This window comes from Pinus tabuliformis, chromosome 6 (assembly GCF_031772625.1).
Source record: "Pinus tabuliformis cultivar Carrire ecotype Pingquan chromosome 6, CPIR1, whole genome shotgun sequence".
Taxonomy (NCBI): Eukaryota; Viridiplantae; Streptophyta; class Pinopsida; order Pinales; family Pinaceae; genus Pinus; species Pinus tabuliformis.
The window spans coordinates 1,035,773,251-1,035,798,192 of NC_142292.1; positions in this window are offsets into that span (position 1 = coordinate 1,035,773,251).

A 24,942-nucleotide genomic window follows, 5' to 3' on the forward strand; every position below is an offset into this window, starting at 1 on the left:
GTGCTTGCTTCAGCTCGTACAAATCTCTCTTGAGTCGGCACACATGCGACTCATGATCGAAGGTCTCAAATCCTTCCAGCTGCACTATGTACACCTCTTCCTCAATCTTTCCATTAAGGAACACAGTCTTCACATCCATCTGATGGATCCTCCAACCCATCTGGCTGATAGTGCCAACATCGATCTGATAGATGAGTACCTTGCTACAGGAGCAAAAGTCTCATCATAGTCGATCCCCTTGATGTGTGAGAAAGCATGGGAAATAAACCTTGCCTTATGTTTCTCCACACTCCCATCAGCTGCTTGCTTTACCTTCAAAGCCTTCTGCAACTCATCACTGACTTGTTCTCTAGTCTTGGAACAACATCCCAAACACTATTCTAAACTATGGAGTCATACTCCTCCACCATAGCATCAACCCAGACTGGCTGCTGCATTTCTTCCTCAAAGGAAGATGGTTCGGTCTCTATACATTCCCCAACCAGGGCCATGTAACCAATGTACCGCTGAGGTGACCTCCTCTGTCTGCACTGAGAAGATGGATGTCCCACATTCTCTCTCACATCCATCATCAATCTGTTAGCTTCCCTTGAGCGTTTCCACCCATCTTTGGAAGAATCTACATGAGTGGATGTCTCCACTCATGGATCCTTTGCAAGCGGCTGCTCCGCATCAGCCCTGACTCCTCCTCCTTAGGAACCAAAATTTCCTACTCTGCATGCAACTTGAGCTCCCTCTCAAGGGATACTCACATGGCCTTCTACTCATTGAACTTCAGATTTGTACGTACCACTTTCCTCTGAATGGTAGACAAGAACACCCAATAGTTATGGGGTGTATCAGTGTACCCCACAAGTATCCCCAACTTAGCTGCTAGCTCTAGCTTCTTTTGGGCATCTTTGATCACATGGAAAAATATTGATGAGCCAAATATCCTAAAGTGACTCACATCTAGTCTCTTCCCAGAGAAAGCCTCCTTTGGTGTCTTCATCCCCAATATGAAATGCAGGCTTCTGTTCTACAATTAAACAGTTGTATTTCATGCCTTAGCCCACAAATGAAGTGGTAGGCCTTGTTCATGCAGCATCGCCCGAGATGCTCCCACAATCGTTTTGTTCTTCCTTTCGGCCACTCCATCCTGCTGTGGGTTATGGGGTGCCATCAACACCCATTTAATTCCTTCTGCTGCACAGAAGTCCTTAAACTATTAAGAGACATACTCTCCACCATTGTCACTTCACAAGGCCGTTATCTTCTTTCCTAATTCTTTCTCAACCAAGGTTTTGAACTCACAAAACCTTTAGAAGGTTTGATCCTTCTTTTGCATGAAATAGATTCATCATCTATGAGAAAAATCATCAATGTACCTTTGTTTAACAGTGGAGGCTGTTGAGAATGGTCCACACACATCTTTATGAACTCGCTCTAGGATTGCTCCAGCTTGACTGTCTCGATCCTGAAAGGAAGATGTTGCATACTTACCCAAGGTACAACCTTCACATGTATCCACTTGCTCAAGTTTACCCTTAGAAAGTCAGGTAGAAACCTGTTACATGATCTTCAAAGCCCCATGGTGCAAGTGACCCAATCTTATGTTCCATAGTTCTCCAATATCTTAGCTTTACACCAACTCTGCTATGGAACTCAATGCAACACAGCCATCTACCTCCAGCTTGTAGAGATTCTTCACTTGAATCCCAATCCTCTTGGTCTGTCCCGTGCCGATGTGTCTTAGGAATGACTTTCCTTTACTGAAGACTACATCATAGCCTTTGTTTTCCAACATTGTGACGGACACCAGGTTCTTCTTCAGTCCAGGCACATACTTTACATCAGTCAGGGTGAGAGGAGCTCCATGCTCCCTCTGAAACACAATTGTACCTTCAGCTGAAACACGGTACTTTCCATCATTGCCAATCTGTATGTGCATCTGTGTTGGGTGTGGAGCCTGATTATCTTCTGTATTCAAATGTCTTAGCTAGATGTATACCCTAGGAAGATTGTATACCCCTCCACGAAGGGTGCAAGGGGGGACTTGTCCCCCCTACGGGGGTCTGGGGGCCAGCGGGGGTTCAGGGGTAGCACCCCGATGCTAAAAATAGATGTAAAATTGCCTTGTAAAAATTTAGTAATTTCTAGTTAATCTGGGCTGTTCATTAGGCAGATGATCTCACGGTAGAAGTTATGTTTAATTTAGGGTTTTTTCCCTAGAAGGCAACTGCTCACTATATATGAAGGAATTGTATTGCATCTATGTAGATCTGTATTCTGAGTGAGGAAGGGAGAGGAGATTGAGAGTGAAGAGGGTGTTACAATGGATCTACTGTAGGTTGTATCTCTTCAGTTTGCTGGATAATATAGTAAAAGAAGGATTGGCTGTTTCTCCGTAGAAGTATCCCAAACTGGGTGAACCACGTATATCTGCGTCTCTCTTGTTTTATGCGTTTTTTGTGTTTATATTTCTGCAATATTTTATGTGTTCCATTGCTCTATAATATATAATTTTCTAACAACTGGTATTAGAGCCGAAGGTCTATTTGGCTGATAAACTCGCAGGAGAGAAGGGTTCCTCGTTCGAGTGGGAGCAATGGCGGAAGATGGTAGGTTTAGGGTCAAAAAATTCAATGGCCAAAACTACCGGTTGTGGAAGATGCAAATGGAAGATTATTTGTATTAGAGAGATCTATACCTACCATTGAGCGGAAATACAAAGAAGTTGACGAGTATGACAGACACAGAATGGGATATTCTCGACAGAAAGGCACTTGGAACAATACGGTTGTGCCTAGCGGCATCGGTAGCATTTAATATTTCAAAGGAATCGACAACACAGGGTTTAATGTCAGCATTGGCCAAACTGTATGAGAAACCATCAGCCTCAAAAAAGGTATTTCTTATGAAACAGTTATTTAATATGAAGATGTCAGAAGGTGGATCTGTTGTAGACCATTTAAATGATTTTAATACTATTACAAGTCAGTTAATTTCTGTAGGGGTAAATTTTGATGATGAAGTTAGGGCTCTATTATTTCTGTGCTCATTGCCAGAAAGTTGGAATGGTTTAGTTATGGACGTTAGTAACTTTGTCTCTGGATCTAGTTCATTAAAGTTTGATGCTTTTGTTGGTGCAATCCTTAGTGAGGAAATGCGATGGAAAAGCTCCGGTGAGACATCAGGTAATGCTTTGATTGCAGAGACTAGGGGAAGAAAAATGGAAAGAGGAAAGAGACCAGGATATTGTAGTAAGTCAAGAAAAGGTAGATCCAAGTCTAGATCAAGGATAGTGTGATGGAAATGTGGGAAGAAAGGACACCTGAAGAAAGACTACAAGTCTCGTAAGGGAAAAGAAGGAGATGTGCAGCAAGAAGCTAATCATGAAGTGAATGTAACATGTGATGTGTTGCAAAATTCTTTGATTCTTTCATTAGAAAATATTATTGATGCCTAGGTGATAGATTCAGGGGCCTCATTCCATGCCACACCTGATAAGAAACATTTTCATGATTATGTTAAAGGAGATTTTGGATAAGTTTGATTGGGTGATGATAAACCTTGTAAAATCGTTGGAATGGGTACAATTTTCATAAAACAACAAAATGGAAATCAGTGGCTATTGAAGAAGGTAAGGCATGTTCCAGATCTGAAGAAAAATTTGATTTCAATAGGGTAGTTGGGAGGTGAAGGTTGCTTAATTACTTTCACAGATGAAACCTAGAAGGTCACTAAAGGATCCCTCGTAATAGCGAAAGGAGAAAAGGTTGGTACATTGTATTTATGCAATGGTATTTCTAATTCTGTTAATGCTTTAACATCTAGAGGAGAAGATACGACATTGTGGAATCATAGGCTCACGCACATGAGTGAGAAGGGGATGCAGATTCTTCACTCAAGAAATTTGTTGCCAGGTTTGAATCATGTTGATTTAAAATTCTATGAGAATTTTGTTTATGGAAAACAGAAGAGAGTCAGATTCCTTAGAGTTGGGAAAGAAAAGAAGAGTGAAAAATTAGAGCTTATGCATACAGATATATGTGGACCTACTCAGGTATCATCTCTTGATGGCTCTCATTATTATGTTACTTTCATTGATGATGCAACCATAAAAACCTAGATTTATTGTATTCGAAATAAATCTGATGTATTTGATACTTTCAAGAAATGGAAAGCTTTGGTTGAAAATGAGACAAGGAAAAGGTTGAAGTGTCTCAGATCAGATAATGGAGGTGAATATTGCAGCAAAGAGTTTGATAGGTATTGTTCAGAGAATGGAATTTGCAGAGAGAAGACAGTTCCAGGAACACCACAAGAAAATGGTGTGTCAGAAAGGATGAATATGACAATCACGAAGTGTGCAAGGTGCATGAGATTGCATGCAGGATTGCCTTTACAATTTTGGGCAGATGCTATAGATACTGTTGTTTATCTAATAAATAGAGGGTCTTCAAGTTCCTTGGATGGTGGTATTCCAGAGGAGGCATGGATAGGTAAAAAGGTAAACTACTCATTTTTAAAGACTTTTGGTTGTGAAGCCTTTGTCCACATTAATAAAGAAAATAGAACAAATCTTGAGGCAAAATCAAAGAAATGTACCTTTATTGGATATGGTATTAATGATTTTGGTTATCACTTATATGATTATGAAAATCACAAAATCATTAGGAGCAAAGATATAATATTCAATGAAAAGGTCTTGTATAAGATCAGTTGCAGGAAAATAAATAAGAAAAAGAAAACAAGGAATACACAGTGCTTGATGATATCACAGGAAAAGTGATGGTGCCTAAAAATCATAATGATCAACAACTAGAATGACAACCACAACAGAAACAAGCACTTCAAACACCTGAAAGTGGTGTTATAAGATCTACCAGGATAAGTAGACCCCTTGAACGATACTCTCCTTCATTATATTATGTATTGTTGACTGATTCTAGTGAACCAAAATGTTATGAAGAACTAGTGTAGGTAGAAACCAGGAAGAAGTGGGAGCAAGCCATGAAAGAAGAGATGGACTTCTTGTTAAGTTATGGTATGTTCTATGCTTATAACAGTTTACTTCTTTTTCTTATTATATTCCACCGATTAGCAATCACATGTACATAAAGTAAAGTGCAGATAGAACATTAAATGATCGACAGAAAACAAGGCAAGACAAGAGACACAAGATGTGGCGGCTAGCTAGGGACAAACCCCACAATGTGTGGGGAAACCCTTTGATCAAATCTTCTTTTATCTTAAATAATTCAGCAGAGAGAAATAGTACAATAAATCTGATTCATATCAGCAGTAGCAAACCCTAGATCAGTAGCATCAGCATTAGCAACTTCATTATCAAACTAGGGCAGACCATATCTCACAAACCGACGGTCGGATTGACTTCATTCCACCACCAAAAGTTGTAGCTTTCAAAGGAGGTTCAGATGAACCCACAGCGTAGTTCCAAAGAGGAGATCTTATAGGCGACAAGTCTTACTTCTGCAGTTGCAGCTTCAGTTTCAGTAGTTTCCGGCTTCAAACTAGGGCAGTCGATATCTTGCAAACTGTTCGTCGGATTGACTTCATTCCACCACCAAAAGTTGTGGATTTCAAAGGAGGTTCAGATGAACCTACATTGCAGTTCCAAAGAGGAGATCTTCTAGGCCACGCAAGTCAATCTTTACTTCTGCAGTTGCAGCTTCAAATTCAACAGCTTCCGACTTCACATGTGTGAGAGAGAGAGACCCATTTCAGCGCAGTAGAGAAGAGACTCATATCTGCGCAGTAGATAGAGAGATGTGATGAGATGAGTGAGTCCAAATGAGGAAATTTCCTCTTATATTTATACACAATGTTGGTGGGTGAATAGATGCGACTATTGGGCTTCTGAGCCTACATGAGTTGTAGGTCGGCTTGATAATAATTCCATAATCAAAATAAATTCATATCTCCGTGAATACTTATCGGAATTGGATGATCTTTATATCAATCCTACACCTCTTGACGAGAGGAATCTAATAAAAATATTATTAGCCATGAATAAGATGACCCACATGAAGTTTTTCCCTGGTTTCCAATTTTAACACTCCCTCTCAACCATGGAGAACTTCATCTGCAATCTGTCTATCGGTCGTTACTATTCATCCATCAAATGCACTGCCTTGTACAGCCTGACCCTTACCCTTCTCTGCTCTATTTTTCCTGTTCTGCTTTGTCTTGTTCTGCCCTGCACTGATCTGTATTGTTTTGTTCTGTTCTGCTCTGCTCTTGCATTGTTCTGTTCTACTCTGCTTTTGTCTGAATTATGAAGAAGAAGAAATGATCGAGGATGTATCATACTGACTCAAAGTCAGTCTTAGAGTATGTACCACTGGTCCCAGACCAGTCTCAACCAATCCAAAGTCAGCGTCATAGTGAGTACAACTCCAATGGTCCCAGACCAATATCATCCTCCACTGACTCAAAGTCAGTCTTAGAGTATGTACCACTGATCCCAGACCAGTTTCAACCGACCCGAAGTCAGCGTCATAGTATTGTACAACTCCTACCACTGGTCCCAGACCAGTATCATTGATCCCAGATCAATGGAGGTCATCCTAGTGTAGGGAGTACGGTAGTTACAACGATGCGTCCATCGGTACTACTATGGTCCCTAACTTCATTTCCCTGCTCATTGATCAGATGAGAGGTACTTCCCATGAGTCCCAGACTGCATGGGTAGGATGCCTCGACAGGAGAACTAATCAATCCTGTCCTCACAGGAGAACACATCAATCCTGCTACAATTGCCATGGAGAACACATCAATCTAGGCCTCACAGGAGAACACATCAATCCTGCTACAATTGCCATGGAGAACACATCAATCCAGGCCGCCATGGAGAACACATCAATCCAAGCCTCACAGGAGAACACATCAATCCTGCTACAATCGCCATGGAGAACACATCAATCCAGGCCTCAAAGGAGAACTAATCATCCTGCTACACAAGAGAGCGAATCATTCTGTTCCACAAGAGAGCGAATCATCTTGTCCCACAACAGAGCGAATCATCTTGTTCTAGTGTGCACCACCAGGGGAGGGTGAGTCACCCTGTGGTCATATGTTGCTCCAGTAATAACCGCAAGCCCTCAGAGCTCCCAGAGATCAATGTATGCAACATGCAGGACCCTTGTACAAGGGTTTCTTACCGACTCCAAGTCGTTTGGGAAAATCACAGATTAGATCTTTCCTCGAGGCTTTGACAAGGTGTATCAACCTGTACATCATCTTAATGCGATGGAGCCTCCTTGCTCATCAACTTACCATATCCAAGATGATGTCTATCTGCTAGAGCAATCGACGAATATGGGATTCGTCAATAATCGAATCCCACCTCTGGTTGTTATAGAGAATCACAGTGGTATCCAATGTAAATCCAAACAGCTCTCTGAAGAGCTTTCGCAACCAGACTACCTCACACGAGGTTATGCTAGCAACAATATATCCTACTTCGGTGGTGCTCAAAGCCACCGACTTCTGCTTCCTGCTCATCCAGGATATCGAAGTAGATCCCAAGGTGAAACAACACCCAGAAGTGCTCTTACGGTCCACCACACTGCCTGCCCAATCAACATTAGTATATCCAAGTAGTCTCACATCTCCGGCAGTGTATCTTAATCCATGAGAGATTGTGTCCTAAAGACATCTCAGAAGATTCTTGGCATCAATCCAGTGAGGCTCAACCAAATATGAGCTCACAATGCTAACTGCAAAAAATATGTTCGGATGGAGGTTCACCAAGAACATCAATGCGAATGAGTTTATGAAACTCAGAGGCATTTCACAAATCTGGTCCGACATCACTACCATATAACTTCTAAAAGTTAAGATCCTTGAGGTAGTCACAGGCTTGCAGTCCATCATACCAAATCTTTCCAATATCTTTACCACATATTTCCCTTCAGATAGGAAAATTTCCCTTGGCTTCTGCCATACTTCAAGTCCTAGGAAGTAGTGCATCAGTCCTAGGTCTTTCATTTCAAATTCAGAGGCCAGCTCCCTCTTACATTTGTGAATGAGAGGGTCTGCACCTGTTAGAAAGAGGTCATCCACATACAACACCAGTATGAGAGGCTTGTCATCTTCAACCTTAAAGTAAAGGTTAGGATCAGCTTCACTCCTAGTGAATCCCAACTTCATCAAGTAGCTATCGATCCTCTCATACCATGCTCGGGGTGCTTGCTTCAGCCCATAGAGAGCTTTCTTCAACCTGCATACATGAGATTTTCGATCATAAATCTCAAATCCTTTGGGTTGCTCCACGTAGACCTCTTCTTTGATCGAGCCATGCAAGAACGAAGTCTCGACATCCATCTGATGTAGGTTCCATCCTTGTGAAGCGGCAAGGGCTATGATCGAGCGGATGGTCGTATATCTGGCAACAGGTGCAAATATCTCATCATAGTCTATACCTTCCTTTTGGGAGAAACCTCGAGCAACAAAATGAGCCTTATACTTTTCCGTGCTTCCATCTGCTGCATGCTTTATCTTGTAAAGCCATTTGGAAGTAACAATAGTCTTGTCCAGGGGTCTGGGAACTACTTCTCAAACATCATTCTTTATGATAGACTCATATTCTTCAGTCATAGCATCCTTCCATACTTGATGCTTGACGGCATCTGAGAATGACGAAGGCTCATTTTGTATGATCATGCTCATGATGGTCAGGTATCCTTGATACCTATTAAGTTTCTTACTTTGACGGAAGGTTCCTCAGGGTGCAGCATGTCCTTCAGCATCATCAAGTAACCCCTTAAGCCATGAAGGCCTCTTCCTAGAAGAGGAAGGCTCATATGGAGGAGGATCAATCGGATCCATGGAGACTCGAGACAATGTGGTCTCGAACTCCCTCCAGAGGAATCCTCCTCTCTCTAGCCACACATTTCTTCCATTCTACCAATTCTTGGGTATTAGCTACTGCTGGCTTGAGGACTTCTTGATCAATGAAGTCCTTCAAACTGTTGTCCTCTAATACCACTTCCATGTGATCCTTTGAGGCTATATAATTCGAGTTGCCATCCATGGCATACTCGAGTCTCAAAGTGTTGAACACCATTGGTGAAATTTGAGATGTGATAAGAATTCAATTTCTTTAATCAAGAACTTCAAACTTCTCTCCTTATTTGTATACTATTCTCCACTTTGATCACCTTTGCTCTGATACCATGTATAACTTTTTCTACAAAACCTTGCTTCATTACCATGTAGAAATTTCTCGATGGATCAACTAGTTCTAATACCATGTAGAAATTCCCACTATAGATCACCTGATAATGCAACATACTAAAGCAAAATACTTGATCTACTTCTACAAAAAAACTTGCGAAAGATTAATCGATTTTGAGTAAGATAACATAGAACACATATAACAGATGAAGAAGAAACAATCACACATGAACATAGAAGTATACTCTGGGGAAATCCTCAGCTAAAAACCCTAATCTCTGTATTATCATACAAGTGGAAATATCTCTGGATTAACAAAGATTTAGCTCACAAGCTATCCAGCTCTCAGTAAAATCCCTCAATGCTACTCATATACTGAATAAACGCAACAAATGCCTTCCTTCAGTCCTCCAAGCCTCCTATTTCCTTCTGAAGTTTCTGTTGGATCCTCAAGATGCCACCTGTGTGTAATTACCTCACACACTGCTCACCAAACCCAGAAATAACTGCGCAATCCTCAAGGAATGAATTCCTTCTACATGCAAGAGATATCCTCATGGCAATATTCCTGGAACTGATAGTACATTGTTCCATCCTCTAATCTCAACTGGGTCTCTAACTGAACTAACATGCATGAGTTATTTATGAGAGAATATTTAGTTATCTGAAGTACACTAGTTGCATGCCTGCATGCATTAACTAACTGAACTCACAATCAGTTCCACAAACTGTTGGAACTAATCTAACTAGACATAACTCAGTTAACTGAGCTAACTAATTACAACTCAAAGTGCAACTCATCCTGATCTCCTTAATTAAGGGATAACATCCTCAATCAAAGGGATAATTGCTACATGTCTTCACATAGACTTCATGTTTGATTTTCTCCAACTAATTAACTCAAGATGAATTAATTAATTATTTTTCAAACAACTGTTAAGATCAAATTCGATTTTTAATTCTCAATTTTAGTTCAGGGACTAACTAAAATTGGAATGTATCCTGAAATGATATTTATAGCAATACTATTTTTAGCACTTCTATATTTAGCATTTATTGTTGCTATTTTCAACAACCAGATGTGAGTCACTTCAAGATCTTTGCCTCATCGGTATTTTGCCATGTGACCAAAGATGCCCAGAAGAAGCTAGAGCCAATAATAGAGTTGGGGATACTTGTTGGGTACACTGATACACCCCACAACTATCGGGTGTTCTTGCCTACCATTCAAAGGATAGTGGTACGCAGAGATCTAAAGTTTGACGAGCAAATGGGCATGCGATTTTCCCTTTAGAGGGAGCTCAAGTGGCATGCATAGGAGGAAATTTTGGTTCCTAAGTTGGAGGAGCCTCAGACTGATGCGAAGTAGCCGCATGCAGAGGATACAGGAGTGGAGACATCCAATCATGCAGAGTCTTCTAGAGATTGTCAGAAACACTAAAGGGACACTGGCAGATTGTTGATGGATACAAGAGAGGATGTGGGACAGCCATCTTCTTAGCGCAGACAGAGGAGGTCACCTGAGCGGTACATTGGTTACATGGCCTGGTTGGGGAGTGTGTAGAGACCAAACCATCTTCCTTCGATGAAGCAGTGCAACAGCTAGTCTGGGTGGATGTTGTGGTGGAGGAGTATGACTCCATAGTTTGGAACAGTGTTTGGAATGTTGTTCCAAGACTGGAGAACAAGTTAGTGGTGGGTTCTCGATGGCCTTACAAGGTAAAGCAAGTAGCTGATGGTAGTGTGGAGAAACACAAGGAAAGGTTTGTTTCCCCCGGTTTCTCATAGGTCGAGGGGATTGACTATGATGAGACTTTTGCTCCTGTAACAAGGTACTCATCTATCAGATCGATCTTAGCACTATCAACACAGATGGGTTGGAAGATCCATAAGATGGAAGTGAAGACTATGTTCCTCAATGGCAAGATTGAGGAAGAGGTGTACATATAGCAGCCAGAAGGATTTGAGACCTTCGATCATGAGTCGCATGTGTGTCGACTCAAGTGAGCTTTGTACAGGCTGAAGCAAGCACCTCGTGCTTGGTACACTAGGATCAACAGCTATTTCACCAGGTTAGGCTTCACCAAGAGTGAAACAGATGTGAACCTATACCACATCATGGTAGAAGGTAAGCCATTGATCATTGTTATTTATGTTGATGATCTGATATGATATTAATAGGTGATGATCAGTTGATCAAGTCTTACAAGGAGGACCTTGCAAGAGAGTTCGAGATGAAAGACATGGGTCTCATGCACTACTTTCTAGGCATGGAAGTGTGGCATAATGATGGGGATGTGTTTGTGTCTCAAGGAAAGTATGCCAATGAGATACTCAGGAGATTCTAGATGGAGAAGTGCAATCCCATGGAGACTCCTCTATCAGGTAACTGGAGGAAGGAGGATGCTACTTCAGGTGATGTAGTAGCTGCTACTGTGTATTGGCAACTTGTGGGTTCATTGATGTATTTTAGTGAACACATGACCAGATTTGTGCTTTGCAGTGAACCAAGTGAGTCAAGCTATGGTTCAGCCTACCAAGCTATTTTGGAAGGCAGTGAAGCATGTGCTGAGATACCTCAGAGGCACATCTTAGTATGGATTATGGTACAAATGGATAGAGGGAGAGTATCTTTAGGGCTTCATAGATGCAGATTGGGCAGGGAGTCCATCAAATCAGAAGAGCACTTTAGGATCAATTTTCAACCTTGGTTCAACTGCAATTTCTTGGTACAACAGGAAACAAAGGTCAGCTGCACTTAGCTCAGCAGAGGCTAAATACATGGCTGCGAGTCAGGCAAAATGTGAGGCCATTTGGATATGGAAATTTCTAGTTGGATTGTTTGATGAGAGGATGGATCCAACTATGATATATTGTGATAATCAGAGTTGTATCAAACTCTCTGAGAATCCAGTGTTTAATGACAGTTCCAAGCACATCAATATCTAGTATCATCATCTTCGAGACTACGTGGTGAAGAGGATCATGTTGTTGCAGTATGTTTCGACTGAGGAGGAGTATGCAGACATTTTGACTAAGGTATTGTCAAAATGAAAATTCAAGTTCCACAGAGACAGGATCGGGGTGACAGATAATCCCTTTGTTGTTGAGAGGGAGTGTTGAAAATAGCAAAAAGAAATGCTAAATATAGAAATGCTAAAAATAACATTTCTATGAATAACATTTCAGGATCCATTCCAATTTTAATTAGTCCCTAAATTAAAATTTGAATTTGAGCTCAATAGCTGTTTTTAAAATAATTAATTAATTCATATTGGGTTAATTAGTTAGAAAAAATCAAGCATGAAGTCTATGTGAAGACATGCAACAATTGTCCCTTTGATTGAGGAAGTTATCCCTTAATTAATGAGATCAGGATGATTTGTACTTTGAGTTGTAATTAGTTAGCTTAGTTAAGTGAGTTAAGTCCAGTTAGATTAGTTCCAATAGTTTGTGGAACTGATTGTGAGTTTAGTTAGTCATTGCATGCATGCATGCAACTAGTGTACTTTAGATAACTGAATATTCTCTCATAAATAACTCATGCATGTCAGTTCAAACAGAGACCCAGTTGAGATCAAAAGATGGGACAATGTACTATCAGTTGCAGGAATATTCCCATGGGCCATGAGGATATCTTTTGCATTCAGAACGAATTCTTTCGTTGAGGATTAAGCAGTTATTTCTGAGTTTGGTGAGTAGTGTGTGAGGTAATTACACACAGGTGGTAGCTTGAGGACCCAGGAGAAACTGCACAAGGAAATAGGAGGCTTGGAGGACTGAAGGAAGGCATATTTTGTGTCTATTATGTCTATGAGCAGCATTCAGGGATTGTACTGAGAGCTAGATAGCTTGTGAGCTAAAGCTTTTTGTAATCCAGAGATAGTTCCACTTGTATGATAATACAGAGATCGGGGTTTTCAGCTGAGGCTTTCCCAAGAGTATTGTTCTGTGTTCATGTGTGATTGTTTCTTCTTCATCTGTTATATGTGTGCTATTTGATCTTGCTCAAAATTGATTAAGGTTCCGCAAGTTTGTTTGTAGAAGTAGATCAAGCATTTTGCTTTAGTATATTGCATTATCAGGTGATCAAGAATTTCTACAAGATCATATGGTTAGGGGTCATTTAATATAGATGTTTTAGGAATTTAAAGGTTAAGTAATTATCTCCATTTTTTTCCTCCTAAAAAAATACAAGCATAAATGACTAATTATAACAATAACAATAAAAATCCACTTTTAAGGTCACAACCAAGGGAGAAAACAAATTGGTGTATGGGACTCCCTTTTTTATGGGATAAGGGAAGCACCTTTGTGTGAATTTAACTACTAAAGTCTACAGAAACATACATACTCTAGCATAAGGAGTGCCTTATTAAGAGGAAACACACCCATCACCATTAGGCCCACTTACTTTATATTTCAAATCAAATTGAAAATCCTTTTCACTTATAATAGCTTGACTATAACTCTCTTGGGATTTTGGATAAAAAAGGAACATTATCGTTAATTTTAATTAGGCTCTTGAAAAACAGTTTTATCAATAAAACAATTGCCACAAATAAATGCATCATTTAGCTTTCAAATAATTGATTGGAATATATATATATATATATATATATATATATATTAAAACTTATGTATGTTTATTATTTTAAATTAAAATAAATGGAAATATATATATAGATGAATGGAGAAATCAAACTGTTATCTTTTTATCTTTTCACATGACATTAAATTTGAAAACAAAATCATAATTTTATATTATTTAAACTATATTTTTAAATATATAAATAGAATAAATATTAAAAAAAAATTATATTTACACCTTTAACAACTAAAATTACAATTCCAAATCCCCCTAAACATATTTAATTAAAATAAAAATTTCCAACTAAAAACATTTAATCAAATAAAACTATTTTAATATCAATAAAAAATAATTAAAAACAAAATAAGAATAAGTTGGTGTAAAGGCCAAGCTCTTGATTTTTCCTTGCTTAATTACTTAAACCCTAAACCATCTAACCCTAATCTAAATTAGTTAGACCCCTAATTAAGGGGTAAGAGAGCCCTAACACATATAATAAGATGAATAATAAGTTGAAGGATCTTTCTTACTCTCATAGGAAGTTGAGGAAGACAGAGCATTGAATAATAAAGAAGATTATTTCTTGGTCACATATACATGCAAAGGAGGGAATGTCGTTGCCAAAAGCGTGGAGGAAGGGCTTTCGCAATATTATCTCTTTATGATTCTGACAAGTGTTCCCTAATTTCTCTTCAAAAAGATGTTTTCATTGCCCAGATTCCTTTTAGAAGGGAATCTTCTCAATAAAAGTTTGATTTTTTTGGTTCGTAAATAAAATTTGGAAATTTTATTTATTAAGATTTATGCAGTTGTGTAATTTAAAATTTATATCTTTGCTGAATAATTACCATTTCCCCAAATATGTTCCATAATGATAAAGATTGCCCAAGTTTTCGAAAAAATGATTATTATTGTGAGTATAAGAAAATTGGAACAAATATGATTATGAAGACGGCGAAACTCAAATGTACTTGACTCAAATTTGAGAATCAAACCTTTTCATTGAATTGCAGATCTTGGGCTTAGATTAGGTTAACCTACATTGGCAATGTGGTTAACAGTTTTGATGTCAAGGCATCAAGATTAAAGTTAACCAATCAATTTGATCAAACTTATATTATTAAGATAAACCTCTAAATACCAAGAAGATCAAGTTAATAGTTTGAGAAAACCCTCTCCATAAGACAAGCCATAAGTATCAAGCCAAATCAAGAACCAATCTTGTCAACTCTCATGTCATACAAATCAAGATTCGCATTGTTAATGCTATGTTAAATATCATATATCCAAACCAATAATGCTCATTAACTCAAGCCAAAAAGGATCAATCTAAACACCAATTTTACAACCTTGTCAAGTCAAATAAATACTACTCATTAAACCTAACTCAATCAACATTATCATAAGCAATTTCAAACCAATAATGCTCATTAACTCAAGCCAAAAAAAACAACCAACAAGAAGTATGAAGGATCTTTGTCCAATAAGTCATAAAACAATATGTTATTATATATCTCTACAACAGTATTTTATTGTCACTACAAAAACTCACTATGGAGCAATCATTCTACTGTCAATGGGCCTTTCAAAATTCACTGCATAATGTTCATTTACCCCTCCAAAAACACAATGATAGGTCTTTGACACCTATAGATAGTTAAAAATGCATAAATATCTTTGAATCTCAATCATTTGTAACTACATATATTCAATTTATGTTATTGGGATAACCTAGGTTCTCAAGATATTCTAAACACACACAAGGCAATCATGAACCTCCTGCAAGATCCTATATCATCATTCAATCATTTGAAAATATATACACAAATTTTCCTTTAGAGTATTGTTGCAAATCAAATATACGAAGACTGTTTCAATATTCAATTGGAACCTCCAGGCACAAATTACAATAACTTAAACACATCCTACAAAACTTATGATGAGAGGGTAATGGTATTTGTTCAATGGTGCTTACCCACATTTTTCAATTATAAATTATATTCACATGCTTTAAAATCAACGTAGGGAAATTATCGTATCAATAAAAACCCTTTTCAGCATAGAGTAAGAGTTATATATCAATGTATAGAGCCATAAATAATATGACATCATGGATCCAAACTTAAATATAATACTGAGCCTAATGAACTTCAACAATAAGCAAAATAGATTTTAAGGCACAGACACATAACATAGAACCTGTTATCACCCTAATTTATTTATTTATTTTTAACTTTGGAAAGTTTGCCTTGTTTCTAGTCATGGTTTTATAATAAGTTTTGAGTCATCTCATGGTCAAAGAGACAAATGATAGGATTAGAATCTCAATAGTGTCATTCTCATTTCCTAACCCTTCTTCTAGTCATGGTGTTAAAGAATCTCTAGGTCATTTCATGCTTAAAGGGTTAGGTCATAGGGTTAGAAGTCTTGAAGGTCATATTTCATTTCCAAACAAAGTTTGACAACCTTATTCCATGTATTAGAAGTCTCACCTTGTGTTTAGAAGCCATATCTCAAGTCATTTTGAAAAAACTTTGAAATTAGCTATGAAATCGTGGAAGGAACCCTTTTCAGCAAAAAAAACTCTGTTTTATGTTTTAAGCAGTCAACTTCCAAGGGGTTTCTTGAGCAAATTAAAGCATATTTTGGAAAACCGAAAGAGGTTCTTCTTCCTAGAATACCTATCTACAAAAACCTCTTTTTGTTTCTTGAAATTAATTATGAGCTAGGAGAAATTGATGACTCAACTTGCGCTACGAAATGGCTCAAAGTCATTGGGAGAAACATTTTGCTTTCTGGTTTTAGTAGTCTTTTTCAAGATCTATTTCTCACTACATGCTAAGGTATTTTAGAATTATGAAGGAGGTTTCTCTTCATAAAATCTCTTGCTACAACAAACTATCTCACTGTTTTCATAAGTGTTACCAGTGGGGAGATACAAGGCTTTCTTTGAAGCCATATTTTGAGAAATAAGAATTTTCCAGTTTACGCCTGATATTCAAAGACAGTTTCTGGGCAGTACGAGAGGTATTGCAAAAAAAAAAAGAGGTTTTGGTTCAGCAGAGAGTGGTCTCCAAAAGCCTCTTTCGATTTTGCAAAATATGTTTTTGATGAGGAGACAAAAGCTCTGTCCCAACACCTATTTTTCAGCAAGAACAGAATAGTAAGTTACAATTTCCTGATGTAGTTTTGTTGAGGAGAAGGATTTTATTTCTTGAAAGTATTTCAAAGATGATCTAGATAACATGGAAAAAGTGAAAGAAGTTTTGAAGAATGAAATTTTTGGAAAGAGCTGTGTAAAAGACATACACAACAGTTTTGTAGCATGCTACGAAACTGGTGTAGGTGCATTTTTGACATTTTGCAAGGCTTTCAGGAAGTGACAATAGTTGATTTTTGAATGTTAATGTTACTGGAGGATGTAAAAAGTTCACAAATGAAGATCCAAGGGTTAAGGCAGAATAAATTAAAGGTTTAAGAAAATGTTTAAAATGATAATATTCTGTGCTACGAAAACAGCAGACAGTTTTGTAGCACAGCGAGATCAGCTTTCATTATACTCTTTCAAGGGCTTGATTTTCATACAGGTGGAAGAGAAAAGTTCTATCGAACTGATAACACATATCACTTGTCTCAAGAGGTCAATTTGTTCAGCAAATGGATTCGAAAAGCATCAATGAAGGTTAAAGCTTAAATGCAGGAAATAGGTTCCTAGTTTTTAGGACAGATAAGGGATGAGTCGACAGAATCTAAAAACAAGGTTAAAGGCTTCAACAAATTCGAATTCATGGAGTTATAGGTGTAAAAGAGAATGTTTAATTCCTAGATAAGGTTGTTTTAGTCATAATAAGGATTTTTTCTCCTAATTGTATTAGGACTCTAGAAGAGATAGTTAACTGTCAAATACATTTAACAATCTATTTTATGGTTAGAATAGGTGTCAATCATAGAAATTCGAATTCTCTTGATGAAGGATCAGGGAATCCATATTGTAAAATCTATATATGAAGCAAGATGTCGAATTAGGAAAGGGGTTGGAGACTTTTTGGCCAAGCTGTTGCTTTATGTAAGGAATATAATCAGTAATGCAGAGAGGTTTTCTTGAACAAAACTAAGTTTAGATAGAGTTTAATCCTTTCTTGATCTATATGTTATTTTAATTACGTGCAGTAGATCTTGTTGTTAATACTCATAATTCATAATCTAATGCTATGACTTCCTTTAACAATAAGATGACTGTGTTTTATCTTTGAACCACCAGCACTAGATTACATTGCTATTATTCAGAATTCACAACCATGTGCTCTCATTTCTTTTAGTAATGGAATGATTGTGTTGAGGAGTAGATCTCATTGCTATTACTCATAATTCATAATCTTATGCTCTCACTTCCTTTAGTAATGATATGACTATGTTTTTTCTGAATCTTGTGAGTAAACCACCTTTGAACCATCAGGAATAGATTTCATTACTATTACTCATAATTCATAACCCTATGCTTTGACTTCCTTTAGTAATGGAATGATTCTTTTGACCTATGTTATTGAGTGAATTGTCTTTGTTTAAGAACATTATTTGTCTTCGTATTCATGTCAAAAAACCTTGCCACTGAATTTATTGACTTATTGACTCCATAGCCCAATGGTAACAAGCCTTCATATTTTCAACCTATGAACACACAAAACCAAGATAGAGTTAGCCATTTATATTAGCATTAATCAATATAATTAACCCTTGAGAGAGCCCTCTTAGACTGAAGAGGCTAAGCGTTAGCTAAAAGATTGGTTTGAAATAGTTACACTGAGATAGTCTAATCAGCATCCTATCAGGGTCCTATTTTCGTGATAACATTTTGGTGCGTCTATCGGGAGTCTGAAGATATACATATCCCAAAAAATCATGAAGCTGAACTCTTGAAGGTAGCAGGAGCTTCAGAATCTGTTCAAGGCTGCAAAACTACCTTGGTGACTCCACACATCAAATAACAAATTGGAACGTGACTCCACTGCTAAGAAGATCAGTTGCCTAGATGAAGTTTCAGGATGAGTTCCATTGTAAGAAAAAATGCCAGGTATGCTCCTATGAATTGGTTGCATATCCATGGTTTTCCAAATCCTATGCCGAAGGTTGATTGGTTAGATGATCTTCTCGTATTCAGAAATGAAAAGGAAGACAACGCTTCTCTTCATTCGGTTAGGTTTCATCTGCATGTACATAGTCTTAAGGTTCATTTCCCTGAAGACTGTCTTATGAAAATGTTTATGGCCACTCTAGAAGGGAAATAATGGTCTTGGTATAAAGTTTTAGCAAATGGTTTATTGTATTCACTTGCTAATTTTCATGATGAATTCTATGAGATGTATAAAGAATGTCATCCTTCCTTATTGCTAGTCAAAGATTACTGTAAACATTCTATGAGTCTTATTTAGTATTTGAAGGATTTTTATAATGATGATGAATTTATGGATGAAGAAATTTTAGAGGCTCTTCATAACAATACATTTCAACAACTAGAAGAAAGGATAACATCCCATGACATGCAACATAGAAATCAGCAAGAGTATACCTATGAAAATCATATTACATCCTCTAAGATTGATGTAGAGATGCAGCAGACTTGTCAGTCTTCGGATCATAATGAAGATGAAAATAATTGCAAACACCAAGAAGAAATATTGGAAGAAATTTTTTATAACCCTCAGGCAGAGGAAAAGGTTGATCATTTCTGTAATTCCTTGCAGTAGATTACTTCAAAGAATGATCATAATAGTGAGGAAAATTACATTGTCTATGGGAATCATGCAGAAAAGCAATTGGATAACTTATCAAATAAATGTTGTGTGACAAAATATCAGTTCCTAGAAGTAACAAGATGTTATGAGGATCATCAAGCTAATCATGTATTATGGGATCCTATTGCTAAATACATGGAATAGTTTTACTCTCCAGTTTTTTATTTTTTTTATGAAGATCAGAGGCAATTTCAATGGCAGTGGTCATCAAAATATCATAGCTGCTTTGAACTTCAATGCAGTGAAAGAACTCATATATCAGATAAAACAAATGATTGGCTACATTGGAAATTTCACATTTATTGAGCTGAAAGAAGTTTACAATTGATAGGGTAGGTAGGTAGGAAAATGCAAATAAGCTCAAGGTTGACTGAGAAATTTTTACTAGGTATAGTTTGAAGCAGATTGGGCAGAATTTTAGACTTTTTACTTTTAAAGGAATGGATTGAAGCACTGGAGCTACTAGCTCTTAGCATACCACAGGGGCATACTATCCCTAGTGGAGCCACTTTTATCACCCTAATTTTTTTTTTAAGCTTTGGAAAGTTTTCCTTGTTTCTAGCCATGGTTTTATAATAAGTTTTGAGTCATCGCATGCTTAAAGAGATAAGTGATAGGATTAGAGTCTCAATAGTGTCATTCTCATTTCGAAACTGTTCTTCTAATCATGGTGTTAAATGATCTCTAGGTCATATCATGCTTAAAGGGTTAGGTCATAGGGTTAGAAGTCTTTAAGGCCATATTTCATTTCCAAACAAAGTTTGAAAACCTTATTCCATGTCTTAGAAGTCTCACCTTGTTTTTAGAAGTCATATCTCAAGTCATTTTGAAGAAACTTTGAAATTAGCTACAAAATGGCTCAAGCAGCCTTTTTCAACATAAAAAACTTTGTTTTATGTTTTAAGTAGTCAACTTCCAAGGGGTTTCTTGAGCAACTGAAAGCATATTTTGGAAAACTGAAAGAGTTTCGTCTTCCTAACATACCTATCTACAAAAATATCTTTCTGTTTCTTGAACTTCATTATGAGCTAGGAGAAATTGATGACTCAACTTGTGCTACGAAATGGCTGAAAGTCATTGAGAGAAACATTTTGCTTTCTGGTTTTAGTAGTATTTTTCAAGATCCGTTTTTGCCTACATGAAAAATTATTTTGGAATTCTGAAGGAGCTTTCTCTTCATAAAATTGCCAGCTACAATAACCTATCTCACTCTTTTCATAAGTGTTACCAGTTTGGAGATAAAAGGCTTTATTTGAAGCCATATTTTCAGAAATCAGAATTTTCCAGCTTACAGCTGATATTCAAAGACAGTTTCTGGGCAGTAGGAGATGTATTGCAAAAATAACAAGAGAAGTTTTTTTTTAGCACAAAGTGTTCTCCAAAAGCCTCCTTCAGTTTTTCAAAATACATTTTTGATGAGGAGACCAAATATCTGTCCCAACACCTATTTTTTAGCTAGAACAAAACGGTAAGTTACAATTTCTTGATGCAATTTTGTTGAGGAGAAGGATTTTATTTCTTGAAAGTATTTCAAAGATGATCTATGTTGATTATTAAAGCCTATAGATAACATGGAAAAAGTTAAAGAATTTTTTAAGACTGAAATTTTTTAAAAGAGTTGTGTAAAAGACATACACAGCAGTTTCGTAGCATGCTACGAAACTGCTGTAGGTGCGATTTTGACATTTTACAAGGCTTTCAAGAGGTCACAACAGTTGATTTCTGAATGTTAATGTTACTGGAGGATGTAAAAAGTTCACAAATGAAGATCCAAGGGTTAAGGCAGAAGAAATTAAAGGTTTAAGAAAATGTTTATAATGATAAGATTCTGCGCTATGAAAACAACAGATAGTTTCGTAGCACAGCCAGATAAGCTTTCATTATACTCCTTCAAGGGCTTGATTTTCATACAGGTGGAAGAGAAAAGTTCTATGGAAGTGATAACACATATCAATTGTCTCAAAAGGTAAATTTGGCTAGCAAATGGATTCGATAAGCATCAATGAAGGTTAAAGCTTAAATGCAAGAAACAGGTTCCTGGTTTTCAGGACAGATAAGGAATGAGTCAAAAGAGTCTAACAACAAGGTTAAAGGATTCATCAAATTCGAATTCATGGAGTTATAGGTGTCAAAGAGAATGTTTAATTCTTAGATAAGGTTGTTTTAGTCATAATAAGGATTTATAGGTGTCAAAGAGAATGTTTAATTCTTAGATAAGGTTGTTTTAGTCATAATAAGGAGTTTTTCTCCTAATTGTATTAGGACTCTAGAAGAGACAGTTAATTGTCAAATGCATTTAAGGATCTGTTTTATTGTTAGAATGGGTGTCAATCATAGAAATTCGAATTCTCTTGATGAAGGATCAGGGAATCCATATTGTAAAAACTATATATGAAGCAAGAGGTCGAATTAGGAAAGGGGTTGGAGACTTTTTGGCTCAGTTGCTGCTTTATGTGAAGGAATATAATCGGTAATGCAGAGAGGTTTTCTTGAACAAAACTGAGTTTATATAGAGTTTAATACTTTCTTGATCTATATGTTATTTTAATTACTTGCAATAGATCTTGTTGTTAATACTCATAATTCATAATCTAATGCTCTGACTTCCTTTAACAATAAGATGACTGTGTTTTATCTTTGAACCACCAACACTAGATTACATTGCTATTATTCAGAATTCACAACCATGTGCTCTCATTTCTTTTAGTAATGGAATGATGTTGAGCAGTAGATCTCATTGCTATTACTCAAAATTCATAATCTTATGCTCTGAATTCCTTTAGAAATGAGATGACTATGTTTTTTCTGAATCTTGTGAGTAAACCACCTTTGAACCATTAGCAGTAGATTTCATTACTATTACTCATAATTCATAACCCTATGCTCTGAGTTCCCTTAGTAATGGAATGACTCTTTTGACCTATGTTATTGAGTGAATTTTCTTTGTTTAAGAACCTTATTTGTCTCAGCTTTCATGTCAAGAAACCTTGCCACTGAATTTATTGACTTATTGACTCCGTAGCCCAATGGTAACAAGCCTTCATCTTTTCAACCTACGAACACAGAAAACCAAGATAGAGTTAGCCATCTATATTATCATTAATCAATATCATTAACCCTTGAGAGAGCCCTCTCAGGCTGAGGAGGCTAAGCCTTAGCTAAAATATTTATTTGAAATGGTTACATTAAGATAGTCTGATCAACGGCCTATCAGGGTCCTATTTTGGTGATAACATAACCAAATTCAATACATGACTTGTGTTCATATTTCAAAAACATCGTAGATCGAAATCCAATAAATATGCAAATGTATTAAAACGTTATCTTTGAGAAAATGTTAATTTCAAGACAAAGTATGAATATCATGGCCAAATAAATTACCATGCTACCCTTCTACACATTTACCTGAAGCCTTATATCGATGACCTTTTTCAACCTATACCAAGATATCTCAAAAGTGTGCACGCAAAGGAGATCGATCTCAGGTCAATTGGGATAATCGAGTGTGTTTGTCTCTCTAGGGGATACACACACTAAAATACTCAAAATAAAGTTAATGCGCCTCCATCACCTTAGATGGATATCATCAAATCACTGTCCGAAATAGGCATATCAATTTCTCAATTGCACACACCATGCCCTATCTAGATCTCAAATTTATAAATGTGATGAGCTACAAAACTATGAGCTCGATTACATGCAATGTCGATGTTATTTTACCACTTTTCTGAATAAATAAGAAAAGAAATTTATATCGCTATAGTTGAACATGTATAATTAATACTTATCTAAGTGAATTTTGGTTGGAGAATATCCCCATTGGAGATTCCTCTTACTTCAATTGACTAGAGAGGCCACTAGGACATGTGTGGATTTTATGTAGGTCGAGTGCCATTCCCATTAAATATGATAGGTTTGCGGACACAAGTTGTAAGGTTAAGTTAGGTCAAAGTTTTGTAATGTCACCTCAGCATATTTTACATAAATAATTTATTAATTCTAATGTATGTTTTGGGGTATTTTTCTAAAATTGTGTCTTTTACATTATTGTGTTTGACTAGGTAATTGGGTAAACAATGGTTCAATAAATAATTCAAACAATCACATAGCTTAATAAACAAGTAGAGGCATAGTCTAAGTCTAGTATGACCAAATTGGTAATACCTTCGGGTAGAAACATATTAATGTCACATGTTAGGAGGTTGATAGAGTTAGTTAAACTATGTGGGTTTTCTTGGTGCGATGATAAGTGGTATTAGAGAAAAACCATAATTTTTTTTGGCTAAACACATTGTTTGAGGCACTCACATTTGAGAAAACCATATGGAAGGTAATTAGTTGGATTAAGGATTATTTATGAAAAATGTTTGTGAAAAGAGGCGGATGGTTTCTTGCCTTGTAGAAGTGATATCGAAATGGACCCTATCTTCATAATAGAACTTGGATATAGAGTCAAAAATAAACTTCTTTCTTATGCATTGAAGACTTCTTTCTTGTCAATACTTATTTCTTATGTTGATTGAAGACTTATTTATTATGAAAATTTTTGGAGCCTTAAGTTCCCACAAAATATACAAAGAAATGGATACTTATGATACCAGTATGATCTATAGTGTTGAGAAACCAATAGCAATTAGATTAGGGTTTATTTATCTAACTTGATAATTTCTTGTGATGTTTGTTGGCCTTTAATTCTTTTATAATTTATTTATTCTTCATCAAGCAATTACCAAAAGCATAAATATATGAATATCACAAAGAAACAAGATATAGGCTACAAGTGAGAGAAAAACCCCACCAAGGGGGAAAACCCAGAAATATTTATCTTTGTATAGAACTAAATGAAAATGAGAGATCCAAGACCCTAATTCCAAGACCAATATCTCCACCAAGCATCAAATCATCCCTCCAAAATAGTCCAAGACTTCGGAAGTCAATGAGAGTCAAAGTAATTCCATTCTACCCAAGTCAAAGTTTAGGCCTCCTAGTTTAGGTAGCCTCGAATATTCAACCGTGAAATTCACATAGATTCCCTTATTCTTTACACATGTGAGCTAGACAAGGTCAACTTCTAGACTTTTTCTTCTTCATTTTTATTCTCCTCTTACTTTCTATCCTTCACTATTGATTTACTTATGTTCTTGGTGCAAATTGAATGTGCTTGAGATGTGTGTCAAAATGAGTCGAAGTCTCTCCTTATTTTTACCTTCTTCAAGGGTTAAATAGGCCTCTTCTAGGCTCACTTCACTAGCAAGGCGAACATGGTCTTGCGAGACCAAAAATGGCACTTTAAACTTAAAAATAATATTTCTTTGTTGATATAAATTTCCCATAAGGGTCTTATACAAATTAAAAAGACTCTAAAGTCTCAATAAA